This window comes from Nicotiana tomentosiformis, chromosome 12 (genome assembly GCF_000390325.3).
Source record: "Nicotiana tomentosiformis chromosome 12, ASM39032v3, whole genome shotgun sequence".
Lineage (NCBI taxonomy): Eukaryota > Viridiplantae > Streptophyta > Magnoliopsida > Solanales > Solanaceae > Nicotiana > Nicotiana tomentosiformis.
Window position 1 is genome coordinate 61,733,052 of NC_090823.1, and position 23,780 is coordinate 61,756,831.

Sequence of the window (23,780 nt, forward strand, 5' to 3'; positions counted from 1 at the left end):
TGTGGGTAATAGGTTAATTATTTATTAATGGGCGATTAACAAGTTGATTAGCGAATTGTGGATAATTAACTAAGGTCTTTAAATGAGCTCCAGGTGTAGAAACGTGGTAGCCAATTATGTTCAAATTAATGACTCTTAATGTCACATGAAAGGTGGCAAAAATTGAAGAAATTATTGGCCAACTAAGCCATCAAGCGGGGCCCACTCCCAAAGGTTATGAAATCCTTTCTAAGTCATTTTGTAAATCTCTACAATAACAAGAAAGCTTCAGTCAAACACATAGAAACGTTACCATCCAAATCACTTTCTAATCCAAGAAACATAGAAACTTTAATTCACTTTCCAAATAGCAACGTTGTTGCAAAGTTCTTAAGGAAAAGTTTCGGCCAAGATTTTCTTTGCATAAGCAACGTGATTGCTTCGAGCTTTTGTTTTGTCGCAATTAACGTGTGTTAGAGTAATTGTTAAGAGAATCGGCTCAGGTAAGTTAAGGCTATCCCTTCTTTCTTTTTGGCATGACCCAAATGATACTGAAAGAAACGAGCAAACGCACAGTTTCCATAAACGACTCTATTCATAGAAATATTAGGGGTGTCTATATTCTTGATTCCCCATGTAATTTATTATTATATCTTCTGTTCATGGGTCTCAGAAAAATACGTATTTGATAAAATTTATCCGACAAGGCATATTATTTTTATGACGTATTTGATAAAAATATTATTAACGTATTTCCTATGCATTTCATGCATTTATACATATACATTGACCCATGACCAGATGGCGTTATATACGCATATATATGTATATTATATGTATACGGGATATGGAAAAAGGTTATGGCGTTATATACGCACCACCACCTGATCAACTGGTATACGTTGTTGATTTGCCCAAAATAGCCGAAATGATATGATGGGATGCCCTCAGAGGCTTGATGATGTTATGAACACATATACCTATGCATGGTATGACATTTATACGTATATTCATGAAATTATAAAGATGAAATGATTCAGAGAGCTATGCAGACATACATGTCGAGTCTTTTACTCCATGTTTCTCTCATGTCTATTATTTACTGATTTGCATTCCTTACATACTCGGTACATTATTTGTACTGACGTCCCTTTTGCCTGGGGATGCTGCGTTTCATGCCCGCAGGTCTCGATAGACAGGTCGAGAGTCCTCCAAGTAGGCGATCAGCTTAGCAGAAGATATTGATGCACTCCATTTGCTCCGGAGTTACTTGTTTGGTCAGTATGATTTAGATGTGTATGGTTTGGTATGGCGGAGCTCTGTCCCGACCTTTATAATATTTATGTACTCTTAGAGGCTTGTAGACATATGCCATGTACGTGAAAGATTGTACGGCCTTATCGGCCTATGTTTTGAGTTTATAAATGATCATGTTGGCCTATTAGGCCCGTATGTCACGTGTATATGATGATGTAATAAGAAAGATACGTTACGTTGGTACTCGGTTGAGAAAGGTACCGGGTTCCCGTCGCGGCCCATCGGTTTGGGTCGTGATAGTAAGCTATTACTTCTTCTGTTCGTTTTGCAACTTGTTGCGTGCATACTTAGCTTATCTTAGTTTCCACGCATGCCGAAATTTTGTGCAACTCATATGGTCTCGAATATTACTTTTGGTTTCATTTCTCGCTCATTAGCCACGATAGGTGCCACTTTCTTATGGGGTGCATACAACATTGTTGTGAGACTGTTGTTACAAGACCATTTCCTATTTTGGTCACTGTGCTTAGGTTGAAGCCTTCTTCCTTATTTCCTCATCTAGTCTTTTGTTGTATTACTTAGGGAAGACCCTCTGATTCTTGTAAAGCTGCGAGCTTATTACATCGTATACCCAATAAAATTTTTGATGTCCTTCCTCGCCTATAATTATTTGTAGTTACTTACCTCCACGCCCTTGTGCTTGTAGGGTTGCTTCTGAACTGGTATTTTGACTGTCTTTCCAGTGCCACTCTTTTTTATTTCCGTAACACTCATGCGGTACCTTTAACTACCCCAACTCTTATCTGAATATTTCTCAAGGATCACGATGTCATAACTGCGAGGCTGAATTCACTATATTAGGTTTTACTATGTTTATCTTGCACCATCTGTTGATTTGTATATATCTTCCTGTCTAGCCATAAATAGGCCCTTCCTGAATCAAGTACTAACTACTTGTTGGCCCATTCTCATATCAATATTCCGCGTAATCTTTCTTGGGTCATTTCCTTTGTCTTAACTTACTTCCCTCACAGGCTCCTTATCTATCAATAACATCTCGGGCAGGAACCCTTACTTCCTCATCTTGACATCGTATTTGCATAATGTTCTAGAAAGGTAGCAGATCGGTAGGATTTGAATAAGTGCAATCTCATCCTTTTCTCATATTTTTTTTCCGCATTCTTCCTTCACCATTCCATAGTTACTAGAACAATTTAATTCCGCCTTAATGCCACATCACCCATATTCCCCCCTTTAGGGGAGTACTAAGAGATGGAGCCACGAGGATCTACCTATAGATGTTTTACCTTTCCATCTTTGGCATCTTTTCACATCACCGATAACCCTTGCTTGCCTTGCGGTAATCTTTCTGTATCAAGGATAACAAAATTTCCTTACTCGTGATGGTGACACTTAGTGTAACTGGCACATACAATCCCTTAAGCTTAACTTTGCTCACATTGCTTGCTTTAGGGAAGTGTCTTCCTGAATGACCATTCTCTGAATTGTTCATGAATCTTCTTCTATTGTCTATTCTATTATCGTCGGAAAGAAATTTGAAATTCTCATGATGTCATCCATTATCAAATCACTCAGTCTCTAATCCATGTTTAGTTTATCTTGTTTGCTAGCCCATACTGATTTCTATTACTCTGAAGGTCTAGCTTTTCCCTCTGGTAATCACGTTAGAGTCACGAACTTATTTCTTAAAATAAGGATATGACTTTATGACCTATACTCTTTTGTTGTCTCAAGGCCTATCACCTATTGTTTCTTCCTTCACCTGACTATAGACTCTATAATACTGTCATTAGTTTTTGATCTACCGTTGTCATTGATGTATCACACCTTACTCATAATGCTTCCTTATCTCTCTCCTTATTTCCCCGCTAATATTTCTGCCAATCACTTTCTTTTGAAAACTTCAACAAGACATTCTTTTGCTTTTAGCTCCCCTTGCTTCATCCATTGGCTCTTTGGATTGCCTAGCATTATCGCTCTACTAGGGACAGGAGCCATACAAAGGTAATATTTATTCCTTCTAGGATTCCAGTGCCTATCTTTAAACATTCTAGTATTCATATCTAGCTGTACTATTTTAGAGTGCACCATCTGGGTATCTCACAAGGATATCTATTAGCACATTTTCTATATCCTTCGGAAATATCAACGAACACAAACAATCCATTCACCATTTTGGGTTACTCTTACCCCAGCCGGATCCTGATATCCGTCCTTCTCTTATACTACTTTTGTTAGCCCCTTAAGGCATAAATAAGATGGGTGTGGCCAATTGTACATACCTCTGTTACTGTTAAAGGTAACTCAAAATGCTTATATCTCTCTTCATGAATTATAGATAATGTTCATCTTTACTAACTGGGTACCTCATACCCTTCTTCACCTTACTTCTTTTACTAGTTGAAATTTGTGTCTATCTTCTAAATCTCTCATTGCCTTTCACCATAGGGGTGGATAGATATTCTTGCCTTAATGCTCCTTATCAAGAAGCTTACACGTCTTAATACACATAAGATCTGATGAAGACTTCACATTTACTCATCATAACTATGGTGCAAAATCGTGTTCCTCTCACTCAACTCTTCCACAGCTATATCTCTTATCAACCGTCTTTCTGGATGTAGGCATCATCGTATTATGAATAAGACAGAGTTTAGGAAATTAAGTTCTTACAACTGAGCTCTACCACACGATCTAGAGTAAGAAGAAAGAGTGACAGTCCTAAATGCCCTGTAGCCTCCTGCTTATAAGTGCGGTGCACAACACACCCTTAAACAAGACTCTACTACACATGACTTGTAGACCCCCTAGGAAATAACTGCTCTGATACCACTATTGTCATGACCCAAACCGATGGGCCACGACGGGCACCCGGTACCTTACTCAATTGAGTAACAACATAACGTATCTTTCGTATCATTCCATTATAGGTAAATGAACTGGAGTAAAGCATGAGGGAATAAACTGTAATGACCTAAACCGATGGGCCGCGGCGGATGCCCGAGTCCTACCTATCGAACACCCTTAAGCATACGTCTAAGATAGAAACATGAATAGTATATGTGAGGGAAACCTGCCCAAAATACATATATAGATAGACATAGGAAATACAGTGGGGCGAGTCGGCAAGGCTGCTATAGACAACTATATATATACCCAAAACTGGAAGCCGACAAGACCACATACTATCCAGTTATACATAACTGTATACAGACCTCTAATAAAAAATATAACTGTACAAGGACGAGACTGGGCCGCTTCATATCCATATATGTATGCAAGCATATCATACCAAAATCAAAAGCAGCTCCGGATCAAGTGGAGCACGTCAACTCTCGCTGATCGGGGATCCTAAGAAGGAGGACCGTCGACTTTCCTACCTGCACCTGTGGGCATAAAACGCAGGCCCCGGGAATAGGGCGTCAGTATGAATAATGTACTGAGTATGTAAGGCATAAAAATCAGTACATAATAGACATAGATGAAACATTGAATAAAGAATTCCGACTGTAAGTCTAAATCACTTTATAAATCCTGAAACATTTATAATGTCATGCACGTGCGTATAAATGTCTTGTTATGCATAGGTATAGGCGTACATAATATCATCAAGCCTCTGAGGGCATCCCATCATATCATCTCGGCAACTGTGGGAAAAATCATCAACATATACTAACTGATCAGGTGGTGGTGCGTATATAACGCCGTAACATTTTTCCATATTCATATACATATATATACATATAAATAAGCTTATATAATTCCATCTGGTCATGGGTCAATGTACGTGTATAAATGAATGAAATGCATGGAAATATGTTAATAATCTTAATATTCCTTTCGGATAAACTTTATCAACTGCGTATCATTCTGAGACCCATGAACAGAAGATAAAATAATATGTCACATGGGGAATCAAGAACATAGAGACCCCTAGTATTTCTATGAATAGAGTCATTTATGAAAACTGTGCGTTTGCTCGTTTCTTCTGTATAATTTGGATCATGCCAAAATGAAAGATGAGATAGCCTTAACATACATGGAGTAGGGAAAAATCCGTATGATATTCTTGGAAAAGGTTGCACCGTACTCCTTTACCACCGCAAAATTTTACGTTGCTAAGGTGCTAGTAGTTTTCGCTGGAATTGATTTGGTCGCAAGAAATTTTGTTGGATTGAGTTTTAGCATCTGTTTTTGAAATGGTTTGAATTAGAAAGAAAGGTATATGATTTTCTTACTTTATTATTCTATGTCCAAATGAAATGAAACCAAGACTTGTAATAAGTCTTACACGTAAATAGACTTATGACTAAGAGAGTTACACGTAAGTAGACTTATAATAAGTCGTACTTTAGATGGCCACCTAAGACAATATGACTAAGAGTCATATGCCTTAGTAGTGTCTTGCTGCCCGGGGGGAGGGGGGGAGGGGATTTTTAATCTTATCTTATAACTCATTAATTAATTAGGTAATGTCCCGTTACCCGATAATTAACTAATTACTCACATAATTAAGAATTATCTTAAGTTACTTAAAATTCTTCTCATTTTTAATATACTTTATACATCATACTATCATGGTCATATGGTACCTTGTATGGTACTAGTCCATAAATATCGGGTATTATAACTCGGACCGTATTTTATCCCAAATCGACAACTTTCAATGAAACTCATTTTCTTTATTTTGTGTATCCTTTACCCTCCATGGAACTTACTTATCGCTTGTTATAAATAGCATAAATACGTTAACTTCAAGATAATCTCATCCCCGATTCTACGTTGATTAACTGAAGATGAATCTTTAACGTACGAAAACACGAGATGTAACATAAACTTATACATATGACATACTGGCCTTTAGGACCAAAACGATCACTCGTACACTGAACATAGGCCGACAAGTCCATACAATCTTTCATATACATGGCATCTATACACAAGTCTCTAAGAATATATAATTGTCATAAAGGTCGGGACAGAGCCCTGCCATACCAAACAATATACATCTAAATCATACTGACGGAACAAGCAACTCCGGAGCAAATGGTGTGCACCAACAACTTACACTGAGCTGATCGCCTACTTGGAGGACTCTCGACCTGTCTATCGAGACCTACGGGCATGAAACGCAGCATTCCCAAGCAAAAGAGCCGTCAGTACAAATAATATATCGAGTATGTAAGGAATGAAAATCAGTAAATAATAGACATGAGAGAAATATAGAGTAAAAGACTCGACACGTACGTCTGCATAGCTCTGTGAATTATTCCATTTCTTATAATGTCATGCATATGCGTATAAATATCATACCATGCATCGGTATATGCGTTCATAACATCATCAAGCCTCTGAGGGCATCCCATCATATCATTTCGGCCACTGTGGGTAAATCATTAACGTATACCAGCTAATCAGGTGGTGGTGTGTGTATAACACCGTAACCTTTTCCCATATCCCGTATACATATATATATATACGCGTATATAATGCTATTTGGTCATGGGTCAATGTACATTTATAAGTGCATAAAATGCATAAGAAATAGGTTAATAAGATTTCTCGAAATGTCATAAAAATAATATGCATGTCGGATAAACTTTATCAAGTACGTATTTTTCTGAGACCCATGAACAGAAAATATAATAATAATTCACATGGGGAATCAAGAATATAGACACCCCTAGTATTTCTAAGAATTGAGTCATGTATGGAAGTTGCATATTTTCCTCGATTCATTTGTATTATTTGGATCATGCCAAAAAGGAAGAAGGGATAACCTTAACATACTTGGACCGATTCTCTTGACAATCACTTTAACACCGTTGATTGCGACAACACGTAACGGCGGATCAAAGTAGGAAAATATTAGTATGATATTCTTGAGAAAGATTGCACCGTACTGTCTTATAATTGCCAAATCTCACATTTTGATATATGACCCTCACGTTCCTAAGACATACAGCGGCTTTCCTTTATTAAATCTATATGTGATCTCGCATGAATTGTTGAAGTAACTCATGTTACTATTGTATTATGTGGTCTTGCATGAATTTCCAAATTCCCTCCTTTCTCTCTTGTCTTTTCCTTTCTATGTAACTCCCTTACTAAATGAATCTTGTTGTTAATAGAAGATAAGTGTAGGAATGACTAGTATAACTCCCTTTCTACGTGTTTTCATGGAATGGATTAGGATATTATCCATGTGTTATCTTAATTCAATGGTCTAAAGGCAAGAGTCACTTAGTTTGGGGGGAGGGGGGCTGTCACATAATGAAATTTAATCCTTATCCAATATATCCCTAATTAATTAGGTAATATTTTATTACCCAATAATTAACCAATTACCCACTATCATGGTCATGTGGTACCTTATATGGTATTAGTCCATAAATACCGGTATTTTAGCTCTGGCCGTATTTTATTCGAAAATGTCAAACTTCGACGAAAATTATTTTCTTCGATCTGCTAACCCTCTCACCTTTACGAATTTATCATCACTTGTTTCAAATAGCAAAATTCTTACAATCTTAAAATAATCTAATTCCCAAACTTACGTCGATTAATTTATGACGAAACTTTAACGTATGAAAATGCGGAATGTAGCATCTCATTTTCGAGCTTATATCAATTTACTTATGGTGTACTTCCACGTACTAAAACATGGGGTATAACATTAGGTTTGTTACTGATCGAGTACATGAGGTCGGTTGTACTCATACTACACTTCTGTACCTGATGTGCAAATCATGGAGCTGATGCTGTCGTGTATGGCGGTGGCTTACATTGAAGAAGTACCTACTTTTCGGATATAGCTGCCACTTATTCTTGGTAGACCTAGTTTTGCAAATCTATGTATGTATATTTTGGACAGATGATATTTTTATTTTGTACCAGCTTTGTTACTTCTAAGTCTTAGAAGCTCATGATTTGTACTACCAGTCCTTGGGTTATTGTATAAAAGTTCAAATAATTCTTCATTGATTTCTTATAAATCTCAGTTAGATTGTATTGACTGTTAGTTGGCTTACCTACAGGGTTGGGTTAGGTTCCATCACGACTAGTTAGATTTTGGATCGTGACACTAATATAACATGTGCAGTTCATAAGCGAGAAAAATAACAAGAGAAAAGCCGAGTAACGGTATAAGAACCAAATAAGAGAAATAATGAACATGATTCTGAAACATAACAACCAAACCTTTCTCAATAAATCAAACATATAAGGAATAAACAATATCCATAAAACAGCATAAGTCACATCCACCAATCCGCACGATGCAAGGAATGTGTATATGATATCTAATAAAATGGCACGGCAACACCCTTCGTGCATTTATCTCATCCTCACCAAGCATATGTAAATATATAAAATCAAATGGCACGGCAACATCATTCGCACATTTATCTCATCCTCACCAAGTGTGTGTATATATATATATATATATATATATATATATATATATATATATATATATATACTAAACTAGATAAAAGGCATATAGCTAATAGTAACATAATGTAGAAGGCATAGATGCAAGAACAACATACAAGATAAAAGGCATGTAGATGATAGTAACAAACAAAATAGAAGGCACGTAGATAGTAGTAACAAATAATATAGAAAAAAGATATATAAAACAATAAAAAATAAGGTATGAGGCATATAGGCAACAGTGACAGGCAAGATATAATACGCTTAGTAACAATAACAGACAAGACATGGTGTACCCAAGTATCAACAATAGATCAAGTAGGTGGCGCATAGTAACATCAACAAACAAGGCAAGATGTACATGAGTAACACTAAAAATCAAGGAAAAGTTTATACATGTGTATATGAAGGAAAGATCAACACAATACATTGTATGTCTCTCATCCTCACCTGCACGAAAACACCATTCGTTCCATGAACTCTCATCCTTACTTGCATGAAAGTACCCTTTGGGCCAATAATAATAATAATGTCAAGAAGCATGAAAATACCCTTTGTGCATAAATCACTCTTCCTCACAAGTACGGAAATACCCTTTGTACGTAAATCACTCTTCCTCACGAGTACGAAAATACCCTTCGTGCATAAATCACTCTTTCTCACAAGCACTAAAATCACTTGTAATGATCCGATCGGTCATTTTGTGTATTTGCACCCTATTTCCTCTTTTGATTCTTCACACACGTGCATTTATGGTTTTATGTCTTACGGGGTTGATTTGTTTCGTTTCGGGACGGTTTCGGGTTGATTTGGACCCTTTGGTTCTTGGCTTAGAAGCCTAAGTTAGAAATGTTAACCAAACTTTACCTTTTGTGAAATGACCCCGGAATAGTATTTTGATAACTCAAATAGTTTTGTATCGTATTTTTGACTTGGACGAATTCCTAGAATCGAATTCATAGGTTTGTAGGTTGATTTGTGTTATTTTGTCGAAAATTGGCAACTTGAGGTTTAGAAGTTTGACTGTAGGTTAACTTTTGGCTATCAGGTTCGGAATTTAGGTTTGGACATGGAATAAGTCCTTACGATGGTAGCCAGCTTCGCAATTGCAAAGCCTTTGTTGCAATTACGACTTTTGTTGAGGCGGTCAGGGTTCGTCAATGTGATCCTTGATTTGAAATTGTGAGGGTTCGCACGTGCGAACCCTGTGTCTAAAAAGCGACATCTGCAGCCTGACATAAGGGTTGGAAAGTCGAGATTTAGTCTCATTTCTCAAATTTTAGAACCCTAGACTCGATAAGATGCGATTTAAAGAGGGGATTTTTATCTACAAGTATTGGGTAAGTGATTCTAATCAATTTAGAACTATATTTTATTATTATATCTTAGACTTAGCATCAAATTTATGAGAATCAAAAAAAAAATTGGGAAATTTTGTCAAGTTTTTGAAAAATGAAGAATTGAGTTTTGAGAGTCGATTTGGACTCGGATTTGAAAGAAAAATGCTATATGGACTTGCAGGGTTATAGGTAATCAGAATCTACCCTTGGACTCAGAGTTTTATTGGGCGAGCCCGGGATTGACTTTTGGTGACCTTTTGGGAATTTTGTAAAGATTAAAGCTTTATCTATTGTAATTATTTTCCTTTGCATTGTTTGTTGATATAAAGTCACTTTTGGTTAGATTTGAGCCGTGTGGAGGTGAATTTTAGGGAAAAAGGTAGTTTTGAGGGTTGAGTTGGCCTAGTTAAGGTAGTTATCTTGCCTAACTTTGTGTGGGAGAAGTACGCCTTAGGATTTGGATTGATTATGCTATTTGTGTTATGTGAAACTCATGTATGCAAGGTGATGAGTGGGTACATGAGCTATATGTAGTAATAGACCGGTTTAGGTTATTTAGACTCTTTCCATGCCTTTAATTGAATTGTCATAACATGTTATATCCATCATTGTTAATCTACCCTTACATGTATTAATCTACCCTTACATGTTACTTTGCTCTTATGAGATCTAGTGAAGTTATTGTCTTCCTTATGGTCTTGTTACCTCTTGAATTGTTAAATCACTTTCTTTTGATGTTGTTATTTCGGGGAATATCTTCTTGTTGAGTTATTGGCGTTGAAGTTGTAAAAGCTGTTGTCACATTGAGGTGGAGTTGTTAGTTGTTGAAATATCTTTCTTATTAAGAAATTCACATTCATTTTGTTATTGTTGACACTCTTGTACATGTTGTGGTTTAGACAAAGGCGATTTGTTGTGGAAACATTGGTATTGTTGACTTGTTAGCAAGTTGTGGCATATGGGCACTTGTGGTGCGAGTTTTGATTGTGTTGTGATATTGATACGCATGTGGTGGAATAAGGCTAGGGGTTGATACGCATGTGGTGAGATAAGGTAAGCTTGATACGCGTGTTGCTAGTAGGGGAACTACTTGAAGCCACGTGGTAAGATAAGGTGGACTAAAACGCGTGTAGATATTTTGGGAAACTGATTTTCAAAACTAAATTTAAGGCTCATGTAGTGATATAAGGAAAGATTGTGATTGAAATTGTAAAATGTGAATACGAGGTAGTACCTCAGTTGTGATTTTTGTTGTGCATTTCATATTGAAAAGCGTTATTCGTTGAACAATTATTGTTGCTTTTATTATTCCTTGTCTTTCCAGTTTGTCCGTATTTGATTATTCGTGGTTCTCATTATTTGCTTCCTTTTTATTATCGTTTGCTTACAATTCTATCATTGGTTTATGTTACTAAAGTACTTTGTTATCATTCAATGCTTCGGTTTCCATTACTTCCCGTTATATTTTTATTCCGTTTAACTTGTCCTAGTAGGTGTCTTGACCTGGCCTCGTCACTACTCTACCGAGGTTAGGCTTGATACTTACCGAGTACCGTTGTGGTGTACTCATACTACGCTTCTGCATATTTTTGTGCAGATCTAGGTACGTCTGCCTGTGCTGGATGCTAGAGATTGATTGGTTAGCTACTTTCAGGAGACTTCAAGGTATAGCTGCCCGACGTCCGTATGCCTCGGACTCACACTCCATTATCTTCCCTTTTCTATTATTTCCTTTATTAGATAGTGTGGTAGTAGGCGTTTTTGAATATTCTGTATAGATTATGACTCAGTTCCATCAGATTTTGGGAGTTATTTTTCAGTTGTGTTGTTGAGATTTATTATGATAGTTTAATGGTTTAAATTTGACGTTTTATTATTATTTCCACTATTTTTCATTACATGTTAGCCTTACCTAGTTTTAGAGGCTAGGTGCCATCACGACATCCTAAGGTGGGAAATTGGGGTCATGACAAGTTGGTATCAGAGCTCTAGGTTCATATGTGTTACGAGTCATTAGCAAGTTTACTAGAGTCTTGCGGATAAGTACAGAGATGTCTGTACTTATCTTCGAGAGGCTACGGGACTATTAGGAAATTCCACTTTATTGATTCTATATCGTGCGAATTGGTTGACTTCAAAATCTAAATTTTGTCTTTATATTCTCTCACATATGATGAGGACACGCACCGCTGGATCCGACATTCATACACCCGCGCTCCATGATAGAGCCGCGAGTGGCCGGGGCCAGGGCAGAGGACGAGGAGGGGCACATGGTGCAGCTAGAGAACCTGCCTGAGCAGCGATTGAGGAGCCGTCAGTAGCTCTAGTTGGGGGATAGGCACACGAGACACATGTTGTATCCCCTGCACTTCAGGAGACCCTATCACAATTTTTGAGCATGTTCGGCACTCTTTCTCAGGCAGGATTGATTCCCCTCACACCAGCTACATCTCAGGTCGGGGGAGGATCCCATACTTCTACAGGATATACTCTAGAGCAGTGGGTCTAGGTTGATCAGGTCCGGTGAGTTTTCCAGACATGCACCTACCTTGGTTTCTACAGTCAGAGAGCGAGTCCTCTGATTCATCGAGGGGCTCAACTATGGTGTTAGATTCAGCATGGCTCGAGAGTTGGAGACGGATACCCCGTATAAGTATGTGTTATACATTGCACGGAGGTTGGAGGGTACGCGAGGCCGTGAGAGGAAGTACAAGGAGGCCAAGAGGATATAGTGGTGCCCGCGCCGCAACTGCAGCCCGTCATGGCAGGGGCAATGTGAGCCGTCTAGTTCATTCAGCAGTTCTAGCTTCTTGTGGTGCTCCGGCTATTCCGAGGTCTTAGCTTATCCATTTCGCGCAGCCAATATCTAGTGCACCTCCTGCACAGGGTGTCTTCAGCGGTAGTGTAGCCAACCAGGCCAGGGCCAATTTCAGCAGCCACGCCCATTGAGAGCTTATTTTGAGTGTGGCGATACCAGGCATATGGTGAGGAACTATCCCAGACATAGGAGGGGTGCACCTCTATAGGCTACCTAGGCTCCACGTATTCCACTAGGTCCACAGACTTCTCAGGCCATGATTGCTGCTCCAGTTATCACTCCACCTACACAACCAGCTAGGGGTGGACGTCAAGAAGGTAGAGGTTGCCCTAGAAGGGGGAGGCCAGGCCAGATTCTTTGCTTTTCCGGGTAGGACAGAGGCAGTCGCATCAGACGCAGTCATCACAGGTATGGTTCCGGTTTGTCATAAGGATGCATCAGTCATATTTGATCCGGGATCCACTTATTCATATGTGTCGTCTTACTTTGCTCCGTATTTGAATATATCTCGTGATTCTTTGAGTTTTTCGGTTTATGTGTCCACACCTGTGGGAGATTTTCCCACAGGTGTGGACCGTGTGTATCAGTCATTTTTAGTTGTTATTGGTGGTTTTGATACCAAATTATACCTATTGCTACTCAATATGGTAGACTTTGATGTGATCTTGGGCATGGACTGATTGTCGCCTATCATGCTATTCCAGATTTCCACGCCAAGACTATGACACTGGCTATGCCAGGTTTGCCGCAATTATATTGGAGGGATACAATGGATTATATTCCTAGCAGGGTTGTGTCCTTTCTAAAGGCCTAACAGATGGTTGAGAAGGGGTGTGATGCATATCTAGACTTTGTGAGAGATGTGAGTGCTGATACTTCTACCATTGAGTCAGTTTCGGCTGTGAGAGACTTCTCAGATCCAGCAGATCTTCTGGGCATGCCGCCCGATAGATATAGATTTTGGTATTAACTTGTTGCCGGGCACTCAGTCCATTTCTATTCCAACATATCATATGGCTTTAGTGGAGTTGAAAGGGTTGAAGGAGCAGCTGCAGGAGTTGGTTGATAAGGGTTTCATCCAGCCTATTTGGTCGCCTTGAGGTGCTCCGGTTCTATTTGTCAAGAAGAAGGATGGTTCTATGTGCATGTGTATTGATTATCGCTAGTTGAACAAGGTTACACTGAAGAACAAGTACCTATTATAGTGCATTGATGACTTATTGGACTAGCTACAGGGTGATAGAGTCTTCTCAAATATTGATGCAAGGTCAGGGTATCATCAGCTGAAGATTCGGGATCTGGATATTCCGAATACTGCTTTCAATACTTCGTATGGTCACTACGAGGTTATTGTGATGTCATTTGGGCTGACCAACACCCCAACAACATTTATGAACCTAATGAATAATGTATTCCAGCCATATCTTGATTCATTCATCATTGTGTTTATTGACGACATCTTAGTGTACTCCCGCAGTCGGGATGATCATGAGCAACTCTGAGGATCGTGCTCCAAACCTTGAGGGAGAAGAATTTTGGCTCGATTCGGTGGCATGTTTTGGGTCATGTGGTGTCGAGTGAGGGGATTAAGATAGATCCGAAGAAGATTGAAGCAGTTTAGAGTTGGCCCAGATCGTCTTTAGCTACGAAGATTCGGAGTTTCCTTTGTTTGGCTGATTATTATTGTCGTTGTGTAGAGGGTTTCTCTTCTATTGCTGCATCTATGACTAGATTGACCTAGAAGGGTACTTCTTTTAGATGGTCCGAGGAGTGTAAGGTAAGCTTTCCAAAGCTCAAGACTGATTTGACTACAGCCCCAGTGTTAGTGTTGCCTTCGGGTTCGTGGTCATACACTGTGTATTATGATGTGTCACATATTGGGCTCGACGCGGTGTTGATGCAAGACAATAGGGTGATTACCTATGCATCTCGGTAGATGAAGGTTCATGAGAAGAATTATCCGGTCTACGACTTGGAATTGGAAGCTATTGTTCATGTACTGATGATTTGGAGACATTATCTGTACAGTGTCCCATGTGAGGTCTATACCGACCACCGAAGTCTCTAGCGTCTGTTAAAGCAGAAAGATCTTAACTTGCAGCAGCGGAGATGGTTAGAGTTTCTTAAAGACTATGATATCACTATTCTATATCATCTCGGGAAGGCTAATGTGGTGGTTGATGTCTTGAGTCGAAAGGCGGAGAGTATGGGTAGTTTTACATATCTACCGGCAACAGAGAGGGCATTAGCCATATATGTTCAGGCCTTGGCCGACCCATTTCTTAGATTGGATGTTTCGGATCCCAACCGGGTTCTTGCTTGCGTGGTTTCTCGATCTTCTTTTCACGAGCGCATTAGAGAGAATCAGTATGATGACCCATATTTCTTTGTTCTTAAGGACACAGTATAGCAAGGCGACGCCAAGAAGGTTTCTATTGGGGATGACGTGGTGTTGCGGATGCAGGGCCAGTTATGTGTCTCCAATGTGGATAGGTAACGTGAGTTGATCCTTGAGAAGGCCCACAGATCACGGTACTCCATTCATTCAGGTGCCACCAAGATGTATTAGGATTTGAGGCAACCTTATTGATGGAGGAGAATGAAGAAAGATATAGTGGAGTATGTGGCTCGGTTCCTGAACTGTCAGCAAGTGAAGTATGAGCATTAGAGGTTGGGTTGTTTGCTTTAGGGACTTGAGATTCCCGAGTGGAAATGGGAGCGTGTTACTATAGATTTTGCTATTGGGCTCCCATGGACTTTGAAGAAATTTGACGTTGTATGGGTGATTGTGTACAGGTTGACCAAGCGACTCATTTCATTCCGGTGGTGACTACCTATTCTTCAGAGAAATTGGCTCAGATCTATATCCGTGAGATTATTCGTCTCCATGGCGTGCTGATATCCATTATCTCCGATCAAGGAACGCAGTTCACATTGCATTTCTAGAGAGCTGTGTAGTGTGAGTTAGGCAAACAGGTTGAGTTGAGCATAACATTTCACCCCCCAGATGGACGGGCAGTCCGAGCGCACCATTCAACTCTTAGAGGATATGCTATATGCCTGTGTTATGGATTTCGGGGGTTCTTGGAATCAGTTCTTGCTTCTTGCATAGTTCGCCTACAACAATAGTTACTAATCGAGTATTTAGATGGCTTCTTATGAGGCCCTATGTGGGAGACGGTGCCATTCTTCAGTTGGTTGGTTTGAGTGGAGAGAGGCTAAGTTATTGGGCACGAATTTGGTTCGAGATGCCTTGGATAAAGTTATGTTGATATAGGACCGGCTTCTTACAACCTAGTTTAGACAGAAAAGTTATGTGGATCGGAAGGTTCGGGATGTAGCATTTATGGTTGGTGAGAGGGGTTTTCTCCGGGTTTCACCCATGAAGGGTGTGATGAGGTTCGGGAAGAAGGTCAAGTTGAGCCCTAGGTACATCGGTCCCTTTGAGATCCTTAAGAGAGTTGGTGAGGTGGCCAACAAGCTTGCATTGCCACCCAGCTTATCGGTAGTTCACCCGGTGTTCCATGTTTCTATGCTCCGGAAGTATTACGGTGATTCGTCCCATGTATTAGATTTCTGCTCAGTCCAATTGGACAAAGATTTGATGTATGTTGAGGAGCCAAAGGCTATCATAGACAGGCAAGTTTGAAAGTTGAGTTCAAAGTACATTGCTTTAGTGAAGGTTCAATAGAGAGGTCATCCGGTCGAGGAGGCAACAAGGGAGAGGATCACGAAATAAGGAGACTTTAGGTATGTCTCTATGCATGTTCGAGGACGAACGTTTATTTTAAAAATGGGAGAATGTAACTACTCGACCGTTCATTTGTGTATTTGCGCCCCGTTTCCCCTTTTTGAAGATTCACACACGTGCATTTGTGGTTTTATGACTTACAGAGTTGATTGGTTTCGTTCCGTGAAGGTTTCAGGTTGATTTGGACCCTTTGGTTCTTGGCTTAGAAGCCTTAGTTAAAAATGTTGACCAAACTTTGACTTTGTAAAAATAACCCCGAAACGGTGTTTTGATGGCTTTGATAGCTTCGTATCATGATTTTAGAATTGTGCATATGCCCGGAATCGAATTCGTAGGTCCGTAGGTTGATTTGTGTTGTTTTGCCAAATATTGGCAATTTAAGGTTTAGACGTTTGACTATAGGTGGACTTTTGGCTATTAGGTTCGAAATTTAGTTTTGGGACTTGGAATAGGTACGTTATGCTATTTCGAACTTGCCTGCAAAATTTTGCATAATTTGGAGTTGATTTGATAGGATTCAAACACTTAGTTGCAATTCTAGAAGTTCTTGAACTTTACTTTGAAATTCATGCGTTTTGGTATCCGATTTATAGTTCTAGATGTTAGTTTTGGGTTTTGATCATGCGAGCGAGTTTGTATGATATTCTTAGTCTTATGTGGATGTTTGGTTTGGAGCACCCAGGGCTCAGATGAGTTTCAGACGTGATTCAGAATGTTTTGGACTGAATCTGTAATTGCTTGTGTGTTGGTGCTCTGATGTCGCAATTGTGAGCACCAGCCTCGCAATTGCGAAGTGGGCAGGGGGTGGTCTGATGTCGCAATTATGACCTTCCCCTTCGCATTTGCGATGTCAGCAAATCTGGGTTGGGGTCACATTTGCGAAGTTAGCAGTTCTGGGTTGGGGTCACATTTGCGACCACTTAGTCGCTTTTGCAATGGCAGCCAACTTCGCAACTGCGAAGCCTTTGTCGCAATTGTGACTTATGTTGAGACTGTCAGGGTTCGCAAATGCGATCCCTGATTTGCAATTGCAATGCGAATCCTGTGTCACAAATGTGACATCTATAACTAGACATAAGGGCTGGAAAGTCGGGATTTAGTCTCATTTCTCACATTTTAGAACCATAGACTCGGTGGGAGGTGATTTGGAGAGGGGATTTTCATCTAAAAACATTGGGTAAGTGATTCTAATAAATTTCCAACCATATTTCACGATTATATCTTAGACTTAACATCAAATTTATAAGAATCAGAGAGGAAAATTGGGCAATTTTGTCAAGTTTTTGAAAAATGAAGAATTGAGTTTTGAGAGCCGATTTGGACTCAGATTTAAAAAAAAACATATATGGACTCGTGGTGTTATGGGTAGTCAGTATCTACACCTGGGTTTTGACCGGGCGAGACCGAGGTTGTCTTTTGTTGACTTTTTGGGAATTTTGTAAAGATCAAAGCTTTATCTATTGTAATTGTTTTCCTTGCATTGTTTGATGATATTAAGTCACTTTTGGTTTTTGAGCCGTGTGGAAGCAAATTTTTGGGGAAAAGCTATTTTCGAGGGTTGAGTTGGCCTAGTTGAGGTACGTATCTTGCCTAATGTTGTGTGGGGGAACTACCCCTTATAATTTGGGTTGATTGTGCTATTTGTGCTATTTAAAAGTCGTGTACGCAAGGTGACGAGTGGGTGCACGGGGTATATGTGGTAATTGACTGGTTTGGGTTATTTAGACCCTTTCCATGCCTTTAATTCAATTGTCATAACATATTATATTCCTCGTTGTTAATATACTCTTACATGTGTTAATCTACCCTTACATGCTTTATTTGACATTGTTAACACTTGTTCTACCTCTTACGTGTTACTTTGCTCTTATATGCTCTAGTGAAGTTATTGTCTTCCTTATTGTCTTGTTACCTCTTGAATTATTAAATCAATTTTACTTGAAGTTGTTATTTCGAGAAATATCTTCTTGTTGAGTTATTGGTGTTGAAGTTGTAAAAGCCATTATCACATTGAGGTGGAGTTGTTAATTGTTGAAATATCTTTCTTGTCGAGAAATTCATATTAATATTGTTATTTTTGAGATTCTTGTACACATTGTGGTTGAACCATTAGGTATTTGTTGTGGTAACATTGGTATTGTTGACTTTTTGGCAAGTTGTGGCATATGGGCACTTGTGGTGCGAATTGTGATTGTGTTGTGATATTGATACGCATGCGGTAGTATAAGGCTAGGGGTTGATACGCATGCACTGAGATAGGGTAGGCTTGATACGCGTGTTGCTATTAAGGGAACTACTCGAAGCCATGCGGTGAGATAAGGTGGGCTAAAACGCATGTAGCTATTTCGGAAAAATAATTTTCAAAACTAAATGTAATGATCACGCCATGATATAAGGAAAGATTGTGATTGATATTGTGAAATATGAATACTAGGCGGTACGTCGGTTGTGATTCTTATTGTGCATTTCATATTGAAAAGAGTTATTGGGTGAACAATTCTTGTTGCTTTTATTCTTCCTTGTCTTACCAGTTTGTGTGTATTTGATTTTTTGTGGTTCTTATTATTTTCTTCCTTATTATTGTCTTTTGCTTAAAATTCTGTCATTCATTTACGTTACTAAACTTCTTTGTTATCATTAAATTCTCCTCTTTCCATTACTTCTCATTGTTATATTTTTGTTTCGTTTATCTTGTCCTAGTAGGTGTCTTAACTTGGCCTCGTCACTACTCTATCGAGGTTAGGCTTGATACTTATTGGGTACCATTGTGGTGTACACATACTATGCTTGTGCACATTTTTGTGCTGATCAAGGTACGCCTGTCCGTGCTGGACATAAGAGATTGATTGGTTAGCTGCTTTCAGGAGACTTCAAGGTATACATGTCCGACGTCTGCAGTCATCGGAGTCACCTTCCATTATCTTCCCATTTCTGTTATTTCCTTTATCAGACAGTCTTATAGTAGACATTTTAGAATATTCTGTAGAGCTTATGACTCAGTTCCACCAGATTTTGGGAGTTATTTGTCAGCTTTGCAGTTGAGATTTATTATGATAGTTTAATGGTTTTAATTTGAGGTTTTTTTTTTTATTATTTCCACTATTTCTCTTTATATGTTAGGCTTACCTAGTCTTAGAGACTAGATGCCATCACGACATCCTAAGATGTGAAATTGGGGTCTTGACATCACTCTTCCTCACTAGCACGGAAACACCCTTCGTGCAATCCACTCTTCCTCACCAAGCATATATATAAAATAGTACCAAGCAAGGCGGGAAGCATAAATAACATAAAGAAGATTGATTAAGCATAATACGCCACGTGAGAATTAATTATAACTTTTGCACCAATATGCGAGCCTACATTTCAAGAACCATAATGCTCAAGTATCTCAAAAAAAACATAAACATGATCTTTAGCATGAATATGAAAAACTCAAGTATCACAAGAATAATAGATATAGATATTTGTTCATGATATAAGTATGGCTACATCCGAATTAAGTATATCAACAATCTCAAGAATAGTCCATCATGTTCAATTTAAGATGTGTTAAGCTAAACCCATTATCTCTAGCATGGATATTTGTACTCATGTTATTATAGAAGCCAAGTAAGACATAAGTCAAGAAGATTACAAAGTTGAACAAGGCACAAAGAAGGATAAATTTTCCCCGAGCATGGATAACCCGAACACATGCATATATGCTCATCACCTCGCTTATGCATCACCCCCAAATGTAGAAAATAATATCATTTATTGGGAAAAATTCCCTCATATCAAAGCTAGGTAGGACACTACCTCATTGCAAAACAAGTTCAATATTCAAATACCGATTTTCTTAGAAATACTTCTCAAAATGATCAAAACCTATCAAATATCATCTAAGGAAGTCAAATAATACTAAAGTATTATCTCCAATCAATAAAGGTAAAATATTTGATGAAGTCTCAAAAGTCAATAAAAAGTCAACCTGGACCCACATAGTCTAAATCCGATCTCGACACTAAATTATTATGACCCATAACTCCACGAGTCCAAATATATAACTGGTTTCAAGATACGAACTCAAATTGAGGTCCAATTTCCCAAAATTAGCTCTCTTAGAAACTAATTTCTACACTTTAAAATCCTAGCTTTAGGGATAAAATCTATGAGGAATCATGATATAGAGTTAAAATTAAGTTAAAAATACTAATCTTAGAAGTTGAGGTAAAAATCCCTTCAATAATCGGCTCCTCCCGAGGTCTTGGACTCAAAAATGAGGAAAATGTAGTCAAATTCTAATATTCAATATTTGAAGACCGTCGCGTCAGTGTCAATCGTGTACGCAGCCTACACCTCGCATTCACGAAGGCCAATGTCTATGGCTATCGCGTTCGCGCTTATGCTATCATGTTCATGATGGTTTCTCCCCCCCCCCTCCCCCGCTAGCCTTCGCGTTCGCGATAGTGCCTTCATGCTCGTGAAGGTCAATCTCCCTAAGCTTCACGTTCGCATCTCTCCCTTTGCGTTAGCAAAGGGTAAAATCCCAGTGCCCCAACGTATTCAATGCAACGTCACACTACCTGTGCGTTCGCGAAGTGCTGCAATACAACGGCAAATCAGCTGCTACAAAATGGATCAAAATGGTCCGAAACCACCCCAAAACCCACCGAGCCCCTCGGGACCCATCTAAACAAGTATATAAACCTAAAATAATCTTGCTCGTAAGCTCAAAATAATAAAATAACATCAAATATCAAGAATCAGGCATCAAACCTCAAGAATTTTAAATGTTCATAACTCAAATTTCTAACTTTGGTCTAGAAGCGACGAAATGACCTTGGGTCACCCGAGACTTGAACTAAATATACGTATAAGTCCAAAATCATCTTCTAAATCACCAATTCTGAGTCATTTACACAAAAGTCAATCATTGGTCAACTCCAACAACTAGAGCTTCCAATCGTGAATTTTTCTTCCATAACTCCAAACCTATCAAAAATAAAAACCAACTGCACACGCGAGTTATAAATCATCAAATGAACCTACTAGAAGTCTCAAATTACAAAACAGAATGCTAGAACTCAAAATGACCAATTGGGTCATTACATTCTTCCCTACTTGAACATATCTTCATTCTCGAACGTGCCAAGAGTCATTCCAAAGACGTCAAATAGCTGAATAAACTCATCATACACATTCCAACAAGCGATCCCATGTTACCTCATGCATATTAATCTATTATTATATCTCGACTGGAGACCTTCTCTCTCAACCTCAGCTTTGTAAGCCTTCAACCTCAATTTTAATATCCGAAATTTCCTTCCAAAACCCAATTCCCACAATTACCTATACTGTATCAGACTTATTAATCGCTTTCAAGTCATGGAGGGACTATTAAACACAATCACGTAATATATCTGTAACGATCCGATCGGTCATTTTGAGCAATTGCACTCCGTTCAGCTATTTGAAATCTTGAGTAGCTTAGTATGATGCATTATGACCTATGTGAATCATCGTTTTTGGTTTTCAGGTTAATCAAAATTGATTTGGGAGAAAGATTCTCCACTAGGAAGCTTTAAGTTGGAAGAGTTGATCAAGTTTAACTTTTGAGTATTTGACCTAAAATCGGAGTTTTGATGGTTCTGTTAGGTTTGGATGATAATTTTTGACTTGGGTGTATGCCCGAATTTACATTTGGATATTTTTAGAAGGTTTCGGCACTAATTGGTGAAAGTTGAAAATTTGAATGTCTGTAATGTTCATGAGTTTGATTGGGAGTTGACTTTGATGATATCGGGTTAGGATTGTGGTTCCGATAATTGGGATAGCTTTGTTATGTTGTTTGTGACTTGGGTGAAAAATTTGAGATCATTCTGAGTTGATTTGATATGGTTCGGCACGGGTTTTGGAAGTTGAAAGTTCAAAAGTTCATTAAGTTCAATTTGATGTGCGATTTATGGTTTTGATGTTGTTATGCGTGATTCGACGCCTCGCGTAAGTCCATGTTATGTTATGGGACTTGTTGATATGTTTGGATGGGGTCCCGAGAGGCTCAGGTGAGTTTCAGATAAGTTTGGATTGTGTTGCGCTCGTTTTTGATGTTTCGACGTCGTTTCTTCAAGCATAAATAGTACCCCATTAAGCAAATGAGCTCCAATTTCTGTTTTGATTGCAACATTAGATCCGTATCGTAATTGTGGAACCATAGCAACTTAAATCATCAAGATTCGACATCATATAAGGAATTTATGGTAATTTTACTAAGAATTGGGTTGCAAGATTGTTTTTCAGACTAATTACGAAATTGCCTTTGAATTCGTATTTAAAAATCTGCACTATTTTCAAATATTGAAACCAACATATCTCCTTCATTATAAGGTCAAATGGATTGATTCAAAAGTCTACCTTTACTGGAATTTTACGATAAATCTGTTGGAGGCATTAAAAGCGAATTTCATGATTGTTTGGCATGAGAAACGAGGTAGAACAACTGGGCAGAAACATATAATATCGAGAGTTTGTTCATTTGGTCATATTTTGAGTTGGGGAGCTCGGATTTGAGCGGTTGTAGAGGTGAGTTTCACCATATGGATTGGGTAAGTGTTCTATACTCGGTTTTGGTTATATTTCATGAATCTATCTTCATTTTGGCATTTGATTGATCATTCCAAAGTGAAACTAGTATTGTTGGACTCGTAATTGAATGTATTGTCGGATTTTGTGAGTTTTGTCAGATTCCGAGGTGCTGGCCCGTGTTTATCTTTTTGGTTAACCTTGGGCTTTTGATTAAATATTCCACCATTATCGATTGAGTTTGTTTCCTTTGGTATTATTTGATGTTCTTGAGTTACTTTTTTCTAGTTGTGAGCCATTCAGAGGTCAGTAGGTGCGGGATGACATTTTTGGAGTATCATTTGGCTTGCTCGGTATTGGATTCGTCTTGTTCGAGGTAAGTAATACTTCTAAACTTGGTGCTGAGGATATGAACCCCTGAATATACATGTTATATATTTGGTGTTGAGGTGACGCACATGCTAGGTGACGAGCGTGTGGGCGTGCACCGTGTGAATTATGACTCGGTTGACTCTGTGGTACTGTGTAGTTACCTAATCTTATTTGTATCCATGAAATTTGTATGTGCTAGTGTAATTGAGTTGTGATCCATATTAGAAACCATGTTTAGGCTATA